Genomic DNA, 17,556 nt, shown 5'->3' with positions numbered 1-17,556 from the left:
CACTGATCTGTTCCCACAACCCATGGACACTTTCAAAGACTCTTCATCTCATGTTCTCGATGCTTATTGCTTATTTATTTTTATTATTTTTGTTTGTTTTTTAAATTTTTATATTTGCACAGTTTGTCTTTTACACATTGATTATTTGTGCATCAGGTTATGTGATACGTAAGACAGCTTACACACAGAGACTGATGTGCTATTTGTGCAGGACCCCTGCTATTTGTGATTTTTATAAATGACCTGGATTTAGAGGCAGAAGGATGGGTGAGTAAGTTTGCGGATGGCACTAAGATTGGAGGAGTTGTGGATGGAGCTGTAGGTGGTCGAAGGTTACAAGAGGATATAGACAGGCTGTAGAGTTGGGCAGAAAAATGGCAGATGTAGTTCAATCCGGACAAGTGTGAGGTGATACATTTTGGAAGGACAAACCAGAAGACTGAGTACAGGGTTAATGGTCGGTTACTTAAGAGTGTAAATGAACAAAAGGGACCTTGGGGTTCAAATCCATACATCCCTCAAGGTCGCTGCGCAGGTTGATAGGGTAGTTAAGAAGGCCTATGGGATGCTAGGCTTCATTAACAGGGGGATTGAGTTCAAGAGTAGAGAGGTCATGTTGCAACTCTACAAATCTCTGGTGAGACCGCACTTAAGAGTATTGTGTTCAATTCTGGTCACCTCGTTATAGGAAGGATGTGGAAGCTATGGAAAGGGTGCAGAGGAGATTTACCAGGATGTTGCCTGGATTGGAGAACAAGTCATATGAAGCAAGGTTAGCAGAGCTGGGACTTTTCTCTTTGGAGTGTAGAAGAATGAGAGGGGATTTGATAGAGGTCTACAAGATTATGAGAGGCATAGATAGGGTGGATAGTCAGTACCTGTTCCCCAGGGCACAAATAGCAAACACCAGAGGGCATATGTACAAAATTAAGGGAGGGAAGTTTAGGGGAAACATCAGGGGTAAGTTTTTTACACAAACGGTTGTGAGTGCCTGGAATGACTTGCCAGGGATGGTGGTGGAGGCTAAAACATTAGGGGTATTTAAGAGCCTCTTGGACAGGCACATGGATGAAATAAAAATAGAGCGTTATGGGGTAGTGTGGGTTTAGTACTTTTTTTAAGGATTATATGGGTCGGCACAACATGGAGGGCTGAAGGGCCTGTACTGTGCTGTAGTGTTCTATGGTTATATGATTGTATGTTGATAAGGTGACACCATGCATAGGAGTGTCTGTACATAAGGGGACTGACAGGAAATCTATCTATTCTCAGATTGTATGTCCATAATGTGACACAGGGCACGGGAGTGTCTGTACATAAGGGGGCCGACAGGAAATGATAGGGTAGTGCTGGTTGGAGGTGTGGAGGGGTTGATGAGCCTCACAGCTGAGGAGGGGGGTGATTGCTGGGTCTGGTGCTTGAACTTGTGAGCCTGCAGGTGGCGATGTCCCCCCGTGTCGCGGTGTGCGCCCGCTGTAGGTGTGTACCGGACGCGGTCGATGCTTGTGGACGGGTGTGCAGTAACGTCCCGGGTGAGACAACACACGTCTTCAGCTTTTAGACGCAGCGGCGAGTTTCCAGACCTCGTTGGGAAAGGAAGCGGGACAGCGTAGTCAGCACACGACACTGAGAAACTTGCAGCGCTGTCGTCTGGAATGGTGAAAGGGACAGATTAAATGTGAGTTGCTACCCTTTATCGTTCCATGTTCAACTGGTTCAATAGACTCGCCCCATTAAGCCGTAAATCGGCGGGCTTCTGTGGTTAAAAGTCATTTGGTAGCTGGAGTGGACATGGAGAGGACGGTCCCACAGAGGGGGAGTCTAGGACCGCACAGCCTCAGAACACAAGGATGTTCCCTGTAGGAGAGAGAATTGCTCCAGGCAGCGGGTGGTGAATCTGTAAACACACCGTTGTTCCGGTGTGGAGGCCAACTAATTGAGTGTATTTAAAGCGGGGTCGATGTGTTCTTGATTAGTCAGGGTGTCAGACGATGCGGGGAGAAGGCAGGAGAATGGGGTTGAGAGATAAATCAGCCATGATGGAATGGCGGAGCAGACTCGATGGGCTGAATGGCCTAATTCCTCTCCTATGTCTTATGGTCTGAAAAGTTGGGTCTGGTTTCGTTATGAAATGTTCGTGTTGCCGGTAATTAAGTCGCTGTAAGAAGTGTCGGCTCATTTTCCGTCTGATGTTCACACTTTTCAACTGAGGCAGCAGTTTACCGCTTTCTTGCTTTGCAGTTGGCCTGAGCTTCCCCTCTCATAGTTCCTCTTCACTGCTTCCTCATTGCCGGGGCTGGGTGCCGAGCTCCACACGCAGAGTTTCAAACCCGCACCCGGCGCTCCGTGTGCGAACAGGCAGGCCCGTCTGCCTCTGACTGACCCCGGCAGCCTCCCGCACCTTCCCCAGGTAAACCTCCGCTCCGAGGCTCCTCGTGGGTGGGGAGGGCGAAGTCCGGAGCAGAGCTGCAGTGTGTGGGAGACGGGGGTAGGGGAGAGCGGTGTGGGGGCTGACAGTGACGGGGGAGTACAGAGAGACAGGAGAGTGAGGGGTGTGGAGGAGTGTAGGGGGGGAGAGGGGTGTGGGGGAGTGTAGAGGGGAGGGAATGGGGACAGTGAGGAGTGTGGGGGAGTGTAGAGGGGAGGGAATGGGGAGGGTGAGGGGTATGGGGGAGTGTAGAGGGAAGAATGAGGGGTGTGGGGGAGTGTAGAGGTGATGGAGAGTGAGGGGAGTGTAGAGGGGAGGGAGAGAGACTGGGGAGAGAGGAGTGTGGGGGAGTGTAGAGGGGAGGGAGAGAGGAGTGTGGGGGAGTGTAGAGGGGAGGGAGAGAGGAGTGTGGGGGAGTGTAGAGGGGAGGGAGAGAGGAGTGTGGGGGAGTGTAGAGGGGAGGGAGAGAGTGTGGGGGAGTGTAGAGGGGAGGGAGAGAGTGTGGGGGAGTGTAGAGGGGAGGGAGAGAGACTGGGGAGAGTGAGGGGTGTGGGGGAGGGAGAGAGACTGGGGAGAGTGGGGTGTGGGGGAGGGAGAGAGACTGGGGAGAGTGAGGGGTGTGGGGGAGTGTAGAGGGGAGGGAGAGAGACTGGGGAGAGTGTGGGGGAGTGTAGAGGGGAGGGAGAGAGACTGGGGAGAGTGAGAGGTGTGGGAGAGTGTAGAGGGGATTGAGGGCTTGGGGAGAGTGAGGGGTGTGGGGGAGTGTAGTGGGGAGGGAGTGAGAGGTGTGGGGTAGTGGGGAGGTTTTTGGATGGAGTGGATTGTTGTGGGTGGGGGGGATGGTACGGGTGGGTGTGTGGACCATGATACATCCATTTCTGCAAGTTGTTTTCTTACCCATCATCCCACTCTGCATTAGATTCTTAAAACAATAAGGTATGGAAGCAGAATTAGGCCATTCAGCCCATCAAGTGTGCTCTACCTTTTCATCATAGCTGTTTAATTATCTCTCTCAACGCCCTTCTCCCGCAACCTTTGATGCCCTGACAAATCAAGAACTGGGCAACCTCTGCTTTAAATATACCCAGTGACTTGGCCTCCATAGCCGTCCAATACAATGATCTCCATAGTTTCACCCTCTTTGGGTAAAGGGATTCCTCCTCATCTCTGTTCGAAATGGATGTTCCTCTATTCTGAAGCTGTACCCTCTGAAACCCAGACTTCCCCACGATAGGGAACAACCTCTCCACATCCCTCCCCTTCAATGTTCAATAGGTTTTTAAAGCGATTTTAAACAGCAGTCGTTGACTACAGACCCAGAGGCCTCAAACTCTCCTCATGCGTTAACCCTTTCTTGTAGGCCATTTTCGGTTCCGACCCTCCCTCCAGCCCCAAGCTGTGTGAGATCAGAGGCTGTCCCTCCAGAGGTACTGGCGTCAAGTAGACTTCCTCGGGTCAGCGCCTGCCCGATGCCCAGCTGCGTCCTTGCTGGCCTCCCTGATTCCCCCTGCTCTGCTCCCTCCCTAGAGAGATGTCCATCACTCTGCCTCAGCTCAACGGTTGGGGTAAGTGAGGACAGAAGGAGTGGGCTATCAGCATTGACTGCACATCGAGTCAGAGAAAGTGCTCCTGGGTCAGTTCCCTGTGCAGCCACTGTCTGCGTCTCTGCATGTCCGATCGGCTGACGTTCTACTCTCTAGTCAGCTACCGTCATTGTGGTAGCCAGCAGTGATGTTGCAGAGACAGATAGAACATCGAACAGTTCAGCACAGTACAGGCCCTTCAGCCCAGAAAATTGTGCTGACCTTTTAACCTACTCTAAGATCAATCTAACCCTTCCCTTCATTTTTCTTTTATCCTTCTCCCTATCTAAGAGTCTCTTAAATGTCCCTAATGTATCTGCCTCCACCACCAGCCCATTCCACACAACCATCGCTCTCTGTTTAAACAAAAAAACCTCCCTCTGACATCTCCCTTCAGGCAGCACGATAGCATAGAGGCTGACTGAACGCTTTACGGTGCAGGCAATCAGAGTTCAATTCCACCACTGTCTCACATGAAGAATGTATGAAGTTTATATATTCTCTCTGTGACCGTGTGGGTCTCCTCCCACATTACAAAGACATGCGGGTTAGGGTGAGTGAGTTGCGGGCATGCTGTGTTGGCACCAGAAGCGTGGCGATACCTGGGGTTGAATAGGTGCGTTGCTGGGTGATGTGGCTCGTTGGACCGGGGGGCCTGTTCCGTGCAAAAAACCACAATGTTTATTCATTCATTATTGGCCATGTTGTATAACGTGAGCGATCACTGTCTCCATGACCATGGTTGTTCCTGGAAGATTTTTCTGCAGAAGTGGTTTGCCATTGCCTTCAGCAGGGCAATGTCTTTACAAGATGGGCGACCCCAGCCATCATCAAAATTTCAGAGACAGTCTGCCTGGCGTCAGTGGTCACATAACCAGGACTTGTGATATACACCAGTTTCTCATTTGGCCATCCACCACCAGCTCCCATGGCTTCTCATGATCCTGATCAGGGGGCAAAGCAGGTGCTACACCTCGCCCAAGGGTGACCTGCAGGCTAGCGGAGGGAAGGAGTGCCTGACGCCTCCTTTGGTAGAGGTGTATCTCCACCCAGCCATCCATTCCAAATTAAATAAATAAAAATTAAGCTAATCTTAATCTTAAACTTTCTTCCACTGCATCTTGGATAGATGGCTTCTGGAATTGGATGCTGTTGCCCTGGGGAAAAAGGGGTCCACTGTCCAATCCGTCAACGCCTCTCGTCTTGTACACCACCGGCATTCACTTCTCATCCACCTTCACTCGGCAGAAGCAGAGCTCTTTGCCTACCGTCACACCTTGAGATGCCTTCCTCCCCGCCCCCAGCCTAGAGCGAGTGCCTGGCACCCTCGCAGTACATTTGCACTCAACTCTACTTTTCCCCCTCCAGCAGCTTCCCAGTCTATTCCAAGCCAGTGCATGAAACACCACTCAGTCCCTTGACCAGTTCCATCATTAGCAGCATCGAGGCTGATCTAACTACACACTCAACTGCACAACCCTGCTCCCTCCGGTAACCGGCGTGGCACGATAGTGTAGTGGTAAGTGCATCGCCCTGCAGTGATCACCCAGAGTCTGTACCTTCTTCCTGTGACCACGTGGGTAGTTGAGTCGAGGACCAGCCTCAGAATAGAGGGATGTCCGTTTAGAACAGAGATGAGGAGGAGTTTCATTAGCCAGAGGCTGGTGAACCTGTGGAATCCTCTGGAGGCAATGTCATTGGGTTTATTCAAAGTGGAGGTTGATAGATTCCTGTTTAGTCAGGTTTTGAGAGAAGGCAGGATGATAAATCAGCCATGATGGAATGGTGGAGCAGGATCAATGGGCCAAATGGCCTGATTCTCCTCCGATGTCTTGTGGCTTTCTCTGGGTGCTCCAGTTTCCTCCTAAGCTCCAAAGACGTGTGAATTAGGGTTCGCGAGTTGTGGGCCTGCTGTGTTGGTGCCGGAAGTGGAGTGTTATTTGCGGGCTGCCCCCTGCACTGTCCTCGCTGACTGGATTTGACGCGAATGACACATTTCGCCGTGCTTCTATGTACGTGTGACAAGTAAAGCTAGCCTCTCTCTAAACCTTCCATCTCCAGCTTATTGACAATCCATTCATCTCAGCTTTGAAAATATTCAAAGGCTTTCCAGGGTTGGGGATTCAGTGACTAGGGGGCACAGGTGAGAGGGCAGAGGTTTAGTGTCATAGAACATACACCAGTACAGCACAGAAACAGGCCTTTTGGCCCACAATGTTGTGTTGAACCAAATAAATTAGTAATTGAGTGACCAATTAAACTAATCCCCTCTGCCTACACAATGTCAATATCCTTCTATGTTCCTCACTTTCATCTGCCTATTTCAAAGTCCCGAATGTATTTTGCCTCTGCCACCTCCCCAGGCAAAGGATTCCAGGCACCCACCACTCTCTGTGTAAAAATCATAATCGAATCAACCTCTGTCAGATCTCCCTTCAGCCTTCACCGCTCCAGAGAAAACAACCCAAGTTTGACGAACCTCTGGTTATTGCACCTGCTTCCTAATCCAGGCAGAATCCTGGTGAACCTCTTCATCACCCTCTCCAAAGCCTTGACATCCTTCCTGCAATGGCGACTAAAACTGTATGCAGTTCTCCAGATCAACCTAATGAGAGTTTTATAAAGCTGCAACACAACTTCCGATAGCAATACCACCCAGAAACAGGCGCTTCGGCCCAAGGAGTCTGTGTCAGCCACAGAAGATAATACGTTGGAGCCGTTCGGAGGGGGAAGTGGTAGACTGCCTGCTGAGGAAAGGATGAACAGCTTTGAGTTCATCAGCTGGAACTTAGAGTGAGGAGCACTGAACTGCAGACTCTTAACGGGGTGGGTGTGGGGAAGATGATCTCTCTTGTGGGAGAACTTTGAGCTGTGGTCACTGTGTAAGTATAAAGGTGAAGGAGAGGTGGAGCACCAAATCATAAACACAGGAGATTCTCAGCAGGTCAGGCAGCATCTATGGAAATGAATAAACAGTTGATAGATGCGAACGTGTTTCCCGGATGGTATGTTGCCTCCTTGGCGCCAGGGTCCAAGACATCTCAGATCGATTCCTCAGCATTCTTAACTGGAGCCAGAGGTCATGGTCCATGCAGGTACCAATAACATGAGTAGGTACGAGTGACGAGGTTCTGCTTAGGGGGATCAGGGAGTTAGGTGCTAAGTTAAAGGACAGGACCTCCAGCACGTGCCACATGCTAGTGAAGCCAGAACTAGGAAGATTAGAAACACAGAAAACCTACAGCACAATACAGGCCCTTCAGCCCTCAAAGCTGTGCCGAACATGTCCCTACCTTAGAAATTATGTACGATTACCCATAGCCCTCTATTTTTCTGAGTCCATGTACCTGTCTAGGAGTCTCTTAAAAGACCCTATCATATCCACCTCCACCACCTTTGCCAACAGCCCATTCCACGCACTCACCACTCTCTGTGTAAGGAACTTACCCTGATATCTCCTCTGTACCTGCTTCCAAGCACCTTAAAACTGTGCCCTCTCGTGCTAGCCTTTTCAGCCCTGGAAAAAAAGCATCTGACTATCCACACAAACAGTGCCTCTCATCATCTTATACACCTCTATCAGGTCACCTCTCATCCTCCGTTGCTCCAAGGAAAAACAGCCGAGTTCACTCAACCTGTCTTCATAAGGCATGCTCCCCAATCCAGGCAACATCCTTGTAAATCTCCTCTGCACCCTTTCTATGGTTTCCACATCCTTCCTAGAGTGAGGTGACCAGAACTGAGCACAGTACTCCAAGTGGGGTCTGACCAGGGTCCTATATAACTGGAACATTACCTCTCGGCTCTTAAACTCAATCCCACGATTGATGAAGGCCAATGCACCGTATGCCTTCTTAACCACAGAGTCAACCTGTGCAGCTGCTTTGAGCGTCCTTTGGACTCGAACCCCAAGATCCCTCTGATCCTCCACGTTGCCAAGAGTCTTACCATTAATACTATATTCTGCCATCACATTTGACCTACTAAAATAAACCACTTCACACTTATCTGCGTTGAACTCTATCTGCCGCTTCTCAGCCCAGTTTTGCATCCTATCAATGTCCTGCTGTAACCTCTGACAGCCTTCCACACTATCCACAACCCATCTTCCCACTTCCTCATCAAGGTCATTTATAAAATCACAAAGAGTAAGGGTCCCAGAACAGATCCCTGAGGCACTCCACTAGTGACCGACCTCCATGCAGATTATGACCCATCTACAACCACTCTTTGCCTTCTGTGGGCAAGTCAGTTCTGGATCCACAAAGCAATGTTCCCTTGGATCCCATGCCTCCTTACTTTCTCAATAAGCTTTGCATAGGGTACCTTATCAAATGCCTTGCTGAAATCTGCATACACTACATCTACTGCTCTTCCTTCATCAATGTGTTTAGTCACATCCTCAAAAAATTCAATAGACCTGCCTTTGACAAAGCCATGCTGACAATTCCTAATCATATTATACCTCTCCAAGTGTTCATAAATCCTGCCTGTCAGGATCTTCTCCGTCAACTTACCAACCACTGAGGTAAGACTCACTGGTCTATAATTTTCTGGGCTACCTTGACTCCCTTTCTTGAATAATAGAACAATATCCACAACCCTCCAATCCTTCGGAACCTCTCCCATCATCATCATTGATGATGCAAAGATCATTGCCAGAGGTTCAGCAATCTCCTCCCTCGCCCCCTACAGTAGCCTCAGGTACATCTCGTCTGATCCCAGTGACTTATGCTTTCCAATATCTATATGCTCAAGCTTTTCAGTCCACCAAGATCCTTTTCTGTAGTGAATACTGAAGCAAAGTATTCATTAAGTACCTCTGCTATCTCCTCCAGTTCCATACACTCTTTTTCACTGTCACACTTAATTAGTCCTATTCTCTCACATCTTATCCTCGTGCTCTTCACATACTTGTAGAATGCCTTGGGGTTTTCCTTAATCCTTTCTGCCAAGGCCTTCTCATGACCCCTTCTGGCTCTCCTAATTTCTTTCTTAAGCTCCTTCCTCCTAACCTTCTAATCTTCCAGATCTCTATTATTACCTAGTTTTATGAACCTTTTATAAGCTCTTCTTTTCTTCTCGACTACATTTACAACAGCCGTTGTACACCACAGTTCCAGTACCCTACTGTCCTTTCCCTGTCTCATTGGACCAGAGGAGGTGGAGAGTCTGCAGAAGGATATAGATAGGTTAAGTGAGTGGGCCAAGGTCTGGCAGATGGAATACAATGTTGGTAAATGTAAGATCATCCACTTTGGAAGGAATAATAGAAGAGCAGATTATTATTTAAATAGTGAAAGATTGCAGCATGCTGTTGTGCAGAGGGACTTGGGAGTGCTTGTTCATGAATCACAAGAAGCTGGCTTGCAGGTACAACAGGTTATTAAGAAGTAAAATGGAATGTTGGCCTTCATTGCTAGAGGGATTGAATTCAAGAGCAGGGAGGTCATGCTGTAACTATACAGGGTACTGCTGAGGCTGCGCCTGGAGTACTGTGCAGTTCTGGTCTCCATACTTGAGGAAGGATATACTGGCTTTGGAGGCAGTGCAGAGGAGGTTCACCAGGTTGATTCCAGGGATGAAGGGGTTAACCTATGGGGAAAGATTGAGTCGCCTGGGACTATACTCTCTGGAGTTCAGAAGAATGAGAGGCAATTTTAGACAATAATAGACAATAGGTGCAGAAGTAGACCATTCGGCCCTTCAAGCCTGCACCGCCATTTTGAGATCATGGCTGACCAACTACTATAGTTTATAGAAACATACAAAATTTTGAAAGGGACAGATAAGATAGAAGCAGGAAAGTTGTTTCCATTGGTAGGTGAGACTAGCACTAGGGGACATTGCCTCAACATTCGGGGAGAAGATTTAGGATGGGGATGAGGAGAAACTGTTTTTCCCAGAGAGTGGTGAATCTGTGGAATTCTCTGCCCAGGGAAGCAGTTGAGGCTTCTTCACTAAATATATTTAAGATGTAGTTAGATAAATTTTTACATAGGGGAATTAAGGGTTATGGGGAAAAGGCAGGTAGATGGAGCTGAGTTTACAGACAGATCAGCCGGATGGCCACCTCCTGCTCCTATTTCTTTTGTTCTTATGTTTCTTATGAACAAATCTATGCAAATATGCCCTGAACATTTGCCACACTTCTTCCGTACATTTCCCTGAGAACATCTGTTCCCAATTTATGCTTCCAAGTTCCTGCCTGATAGCGTCATATTTCCCCTTACTCGAATTAAACACTTTCCTAACATCTGTTCCTATCCCTCTCCAACGCTACGGTAAAGGAGATAGAATTGTGATCACTCCAATGCGATGGTAAAGGGGATAGTATTGTGATCACTATCTCCAAAATGCTCTCCCACTGAGAGATCTGACACCTGACCAGGTTCATTTCCCAATATCAGATCAAGTACAGCCTCTCCTCTTGTAGGCTTATCTGCATATTGTGTTAAGAAACCTTCCTGAACACACCTAACAAACTCCACCCCGTCACTCTAGGGAGATGCCAATCAATATTTGGGAAAGTAAAATCTCCCACCACAAGACCCTGTTATTATTACTCCTTTCCAGAATCTGTCTCACTAATTGCTCCACTATCCCTGTTACTATTGGGTGGCCTATAAAACTCACCCAGTAGAGTTATTGACCCCTTCCTGTTCCTAACTTCCACCCACAGAGACTCCGTACATAACCCCTCCATGACTTCCTCCTTTTCTGCAGCCATGACACTATCTCTGATCAACAATGCCACGCCCTCACCTTTTTGCCTTCCTCCCTGCCCTTTCTGAAACATCTAAAACCCGGCACTTGAAGTAACCATTCCTGTCCCTGAGCCATCTAAGTCTCTGTAATGGCCACCACATCATAGCTCCAAGTGCTGATTCACGCTCTAAGCTCATCCACTTTGTTCATAATACTCCTCGCATTAAAATAGACACATCTCAAACCGTCGGTCTGAGCTCATCCCTCAAACAGTGGCAAAAGAGTTGATGCAGAGTGGAGGGCACTGGATTTTTGGATCATTGGGCTCTGTTCCAGGGAAGGTGAGACCTGTACAGAAGAGACAGTTTGCAACTGAACTGGAGGGGGACTAATGTCCCAGCAGGAGGGTTGGTTTGGGGGTGGGGTTTAAACTAGAGTTGCAGGGGGATAGGAACCAGAGTGCCACAACAGTTAGTGGAGAGGTTCTGGAGGCAGATGTTGTTAAGACTTCAGACAAAGTCGGGAATCAAAAAGTTGAGCATGGTGCGACCAATGTCCTGAGTTGATTATATTTCAATGCAAGAAGTATCGTAGGAAAGGCAGATGAGCTCAGAGCATGGATCAACACGTGGAGATATGATATTGTAGCCAGTAGTGAGACTTGGTTGTGGGGAGAGGGGTGGAAATGGCAGCTCAATATTCTGGGGTTCCGTTGTTTTAGATGCGACAGAGTGGGAGTGTTTAAAGGAGGATACCACAAGTATCACGGCAGTGTCCATCAAGACAGACTAGAGAACTTGTCTAGTGAGGCATTTTGGGTGGAACTGAGAAATAAGAAAGGTATGACCACGTTAATGGGCTATATTACAGACCACCCAACAGTCCGAGGGATTTAGAGGAACAAATTTGCAGAGAGATCGCAGACTGTTGTAAGAAACAAGGTTCTTATAGCAGGTGATATTAACTTTCTATATATTGATTGGGAATCCCAGACTGTAAAAGGTCCAGATGAGAGAGTCTGTGAAATGTGTTCAGGAAAGTTTCCTTCATCAGTACAAAGTCCCAGCGAGCGAGTGTGTGATACCTTATCTGCGATTATGGAATGAGACAGGGCAGGTGGCACAAATTTGTGTAGGGGAACTCCTGGAATCCGGTGACCACAATGCCATTAGTTTCAAAATAAATATGCAAAAAGACAGGTCTGATCCGTGGGTTGAGATTCTAAATTGGAGAAAGACCAATTTTGATGGTATCAGAAATGATCTGGCAAGTGTGGATCGGGACAGGCTGTTTTCCGGTAAAGGTGTACTTGGCCTCCCACTTACCTCCAAAAGTGAAATGTTGAGAGTACAAAGCTTGTATGTGCCTGTCAGAATACAAGATAAAGATATAACAAGTGTAGGGAACCTTGGTTTTCAATACGGATTGAGGCCCTGGTTAAGAGAAAAAAGGAGGTGCTTAGGAGGCATAGGCAGGTAGGAACAGATGAGGTGCTTGTGGAGTATAGGAAATGCAAGAGAACATGAGAGAAATCAAGAGGGCTAAAGGAAGGAATGAGGCCTCCCTAGATGAAGGAGAATCTCAAGGGATTCTACAGCTGTGTTAAGAGCAAAAGGATTGCAAGGGTCAAAATTGGTTCTCTGGAACATTAGAATGGTAATTTGCATGTGGAGCCAAAAGAGACGGGGGGGGGGGGGGAGATCTTCTGCATCTGTATTTACTCAGCAGACGGGCACAGAGACTACAGAAGTGAAGCAAAGTGGCATCGACTTCATGGGCCGTGTACACGTTACAGAGAAAGAAGTGTTTGCTGTCCTGAGGTAAATTAGAGTAGATAAATCCCCAGGGTCTGACAAGGTGTTCCCTCAGCAAATGCAAAAATTGCCAGGGCCCTAGCAGAGATATTTAAATCTTTAAATCCTTAGCGACAAATGAGGTGCCAGAAGATTAGAGGATAACCAATGTTGTTCCACTGTTTAAGAAAGGCTCTAAAATTAAACCAGGGAATCATAGGCCGGTGAGTCTGAAATCAGTAGTGGGAAAGTTACTGGAAGTTATTCTAAGGGACCGGATATATGAGTACTTGGATAGACATGCACTGACTAAGGATAGTCGTCATGGCTTTATGTGTGATACGTCATGCCTAATTGATCTTGGAGCCTTTCGAGGGAGTTATCAGGAAAGTGGATGAAGGCAAGGCAGTAGATGTTGTCTATATGGACTTTAGTAAGGCATTTGACAAGGATCTGCATGGGAGGCTGGTCAAGAAGCTTCATTCACTCAGCATTCAGGATGAGGTAGTAAATTGGATTAGACATTGGCTTTGTGGGAGAAGCCAGAGAGTGGTAGTTGATGGTTGCCTCTCTGACTGGTGGCCTGTGACTAGTTGTGTGCCACAGGGATCGATGCTGGGTCTGTTGTTGTTTGTCATCTATATCAATGATCTGGATCATGGTGTGGCTAACTGGATCAGCAAATTTGTGGATGGCCCCAGGGTTGGGGTTGAAGTGGACAGCGCGGAAGGCTGTCATGGCTTGCAGAAGGGTCTGTATCAGCTGGGAAAATGGGCTGAAAAATGTCAGATGGAATTTATTGCAGGGAAGTGCGAGGTTTTGCTCTTCAGTAGGACCAACCAGGGTAGGTCTTACACAGTGAATGGTAGGGTGCTGAGGAGTGTGGTAGAACAGAGGGACCTGGGGACACAGGTATATAATTCATTCAAAGTGGTGTCATGTAGATAGCATCATAAAGAAAGCTTTTGGCACATTGGCATTCAAAAAAATAATGTATTAAGTACAGGAGATGGGATGTTATGTTGAAGATGTTGGTGAGGCCTAATTTGGAGTATTGTGTGCTGTTTTGGTCACCTACCTACAGGAAAGATGTAAATAAGGTTGAAAGAGTACAGAGAAAATTTACAAGGATGTTGCCAAGTCTGAGGGACCTGAGTTATAAGAAGAGATTGAATAGGTTAGAATTTTATTCCTTGGAATGTAGAAGATTGAGAGGAGATTTGTTAGAGGTATACAAACTTATGAGGGGTATAGAGAGGGTAAATACAAACAGGCTTTTTCTGTGCAGGTTGAGTGGGACCACAACCAGAGATCACAGGTTAGGGGTGAAAGGTAAAAAGTTTAAGAGGAACATGAAGGGAAACTTCATTCAGAAGGTCATGAGAGTGTTGGACAAGTTACCAGCACAAGTGATGCATGCGAGCTTGATTTCAACGTTTAAGGGAAGTTTGGATGGGTACATGGATGGTAGGGGTATGGTCCCAGTGCAGGTCGATGGGAGTAGGCAGTTTAAATGGTTCAGCATGGACTAGATTGGCCAAAAGGGCTTTTTCTGGGCTGTACTTTTCTTTGACTCTGTGACTCAGGAAGGAAGGGCAAAGAAGCCAGAATAAGAAGGTGAGGGGGGGAGGAGGAGTAAGATAGCTAGAATATGATCGATGAAGCCAGATGGGTAGGAAAGGTAACGGGTTGGAGAAGAAGGAATCTGATATGAGGGGAGAGTGGACCATAGGAGAAAGGGAAGGAGGAGGGGCACCAGGAGGAGGTGATAAGCAGGTGAGAGGCCAGAGTAGGGAAATGAAGAGGGGGAAAAATATTACGGGAAGGAGAAATCGAATTTCATGCATCAGGTTGGAGGCTACCCAGTCAGAATATGAGGTGTTGCTCCTCCGTCCTGAGAGTTGCTTCATCATAGCAAAAGAGGAGGCCATTGACATGCATCTCCATTGATGCTACCTGACCTGCTGAGTTCCTCCAGCATTTTGTGGGTGGAGGTTTAAATGCTGATCAGGGCAATAAAACTTTCCCCGTGCACGGCTAGTGACCCCTTGCACAATCATGGATGCTTTTTCACTAATGGATTGTTTCGCACACTTTTTTTCTCTTTACTGCCTTGCATAACTGAGCAGTACAGCACAGTACAGGCCCTTCAGCCCGTGATGTTGTGCCAACCTTTTAACCTACTCTTTAAGATCAAACTAACCCTCCTCACCCACTTAACCCTCCATTTTTCTATCATCTATATACCTACTTAAGAGTTTCTTAAATCCCTCTAATACAGGGGTTCCCAACCCTTTTTATGCCACAAATCCCCACCATTAACCGAGGGGTTTTTTGATTGCCAGGTTGGAAACCCCTGTTCTGATGTATCTGACTCTGACATCACCCCTGAAAATGCACCCACACACTCTGTATTTTAAAAAAAACTTGTGTTTAATATCACCCCTATAGTTTCCTCCAATCACCTTAAAATTATATACCTTAAAATTATTATCTGCTTTCGCCCTGGGAAAAGTCTCTGGCTATCCACTCAATCTCTGCCTCTTATCATCTTGTACACCTCTATCGAGTCACCTCTCACCCTCCTTCACTCCAAAGAGAAAAGCCTGAGCTCACTCAGCCAATCCTCATTAGACATGTTCTCTAATCCAGGCAGCATCCTGGTCAACCTCCTCTGTACCTTCTCCAAAGCTTCCACATCCTTCCTACAATGGGGGGTGACCAGAACTGAACACAGTACTTCTCAGCCAAAGGACGGTGAATCTGTGGAATTCATTGCCACAGACAGGTGATTCATCGGGTATATTTTTGGTGAAGGTTGAAAGGTTCTTGATTAATCAGGGCATCAAAGGTTATGGGGAGAAAGTAGGACGATGGGGTGTAGAGGGAGAATAAGTCAGATTCAGAAACAGTTACTATCCCTCAACCATCAGGGTCTTGAACGAAAGGGGACAACTACACTCATTTAAGGATTCTTTTATCTTACTTCAGGCTCATGATGTATTGCTATTTATTTTTATCTGCATTTGCACAGTTTGTTGATTGATCCTGCTTACAGTTACTGTTCTATAGATTTACTAAGTATGCCTGCAGAAAAATAATCTTCAGGATTGTAGGTGGTGACATGATGTACTCTGATAATGAATTTTACTTTGAACTTAAATCAGCCATGATGGAATGGTGGAAAAGGCTTGATAGACCGAATGGCCTAATTCTGTTCCAAAGTCACCGGGACTGTATAGATTTACAACATTACCTTCTGGCTCTTGAACTCAATCGCCGACACACCAACTATAATCAGTTCAAAAACTTCAAAGTACATATATGTCACCATAAGCAACCCCGAGATTCATTTTCTTGCAGGCATTCACAGTAAGTCCAACAGCCATAATGGAATCAATGACAGACCACATCAATAAGGCAGGCAGCCAGTGTGCAGAACACAACAAACTCTACAAATACAAAAGAAAGAATCAGCTTTTCTATCACCGGCATATGTTGTGAAATTTGTTCACTTTGCAGCAGCAGTATGATGCAATGCATAAAAATAGAAAAAAAGCCATGAATTGCATTACATTTATTTATTTATATGAAATAGTTAAATAAGTAGTGCAAAAACAGAATTTTAAAAAAGTAGTGAGGTAGTGTTCATGGGTTCAATGTCCATTCAGAAATCGGATGGCAGAGGGGAAGAAGTTGTTCCTGAATCACTGAGTGTGTGCCTTTGGGCTTCTGTACCTCCTCCCTGATGGTGACAGTGAGAAAAGGGCATGCCCTGGGTGATTGGGGTCCTTTTTGATGGATGCCGCCTTTTTGAAGATGTCCTGGATACTACAGAGGCTAGTGCCCCTGATGGAGCTAACGAAGTTTACATCTCTCTGCAGCTTATTTCAATCCTGAGCAGCGCCCCATACTAGACAGTGATGCAGCCAGTTAGAATGCTCTCCATGGTAAATCTGTAGAAATTTGCAAGTATTTAAGTTGCCATACCAAACCTTCACAAATTGCTAATGGAAATGTAGACGCTGATTTGCCTTCTTTGTAGCTGCATCGATATGTTGGGTCCAGGTTAGATCCTCAGAGATAATGACACCCAGAAACCTAAGATTGCTCACTCTTTCCACTTCTAATCCCTCTATAATTACCTGACTAACTAACTAACCAATAAATATCGAGAACATAAGATGAAGAATCTCCGAAAGTGAGTCTATAGATTGTGGGAACAATTCAGTGATGGGGCAAGTGAAGTTATCCCCTTTGGTTCAAGAGACTGATGGTTGAGGAGTAATAACTGTTTCTGTACAATTTGTGTAAAATCTACGTTCTGTGTATCATCTGTATCAATATGTCTGTAATGTTACTGCAAACAGCTTTTTCCCTGTACCTGTATCTCACCATACCTGTGCATGTGACAATACATTTGACCTGTTGCACTGCATGGTGGGATTGTGAACACAAGACAGCATATGGGAATAAGGGGAGAGGTAAGGGGTTTAACTGGAATCTGAAGGGAAATTCAGAGGAATTGGGGCCTCCGTACAACATCCCATCCATCAGCATTCGGTCCAGTCCCACATCACAGACACCACCAGGATTTGTGTGTTTGGTTCTGAATTGGGAATTCTCTGCACTCCCTGTGGGTCCATATGGAACCTGGGGCTGGAAAGTAAAGAAGGGTCGAGCCGAACACACTCTCACCCTGACACAGCTCAGCACATCAGAAACCAGCCTCCCCTCCATCAACTCTGTCTACACCTCGACCCAAACACACACTCTCCCTGACACAGCTCAGCACATCAGAAACCAGCCTCTCCTCCATCGACTCTGTCTACACCTCAACCCAAACACACACTCCCCCTGAAACAGCTCAGCACATCAGAAACCAGTCTCTCCTCCATCGACTCTGTCTACACCTCAACCCAAACACACACTCACCCTGACACAGCTCAGCACATCAGAAACCAGCCTCTCCTCCATCGACTCTGTCTACACCTCAACCCGAACACACACTCTCCCTGACACAGCTCAGCACATCAGAAACCAG

At 46.9% G+C, this 17,556-nt stretch overlaps 1 protein-coding gene across 4 annotated transcripts in view; it reads left to right on the top strand.

The window, feature by feature from the left end:
• LOC140728899 (FYN-binding protein 1-like) overlaps positions 1-17,556 on the top strand; it is a 171,754-nt gene that overhangs the window by 19,801 nt on the left and 134,397 nt on the right. The window contains exon 1 of one of the 4 annotated variants that reach the window (XM_073047985.1): positions 1,482-1,678. The exons of the other annotated variants lie outside the window; for them this stretch is intronic. The gene's annotated coding sequence lies outside the window, so the exon portion shown is untranslated. Of the gene's footprint in view, positions 1-1,481; positions 1,679-17,556 lie in introns of those variants that run through there. 4 annotated transcript variants of the gene reach the window in all.

Source organism: Hemitrygon akajei, chromosome 6 (assembly GCF_048418815.1).
Source record: "Hemitrygon akajei chromosome 6, sHemAka1.3, whole genome shotgun sequence".
Lineage (NCBI taxonomy): Eukaryota > Metazoa > Chordata > Chondrichthyes > Myliobatiformes > Dasyatidae > Hemitrygon > Hemitrygon akajei.
This window is presented reverse-complemented; position numbering and strand designations above follow the sequence as displayed.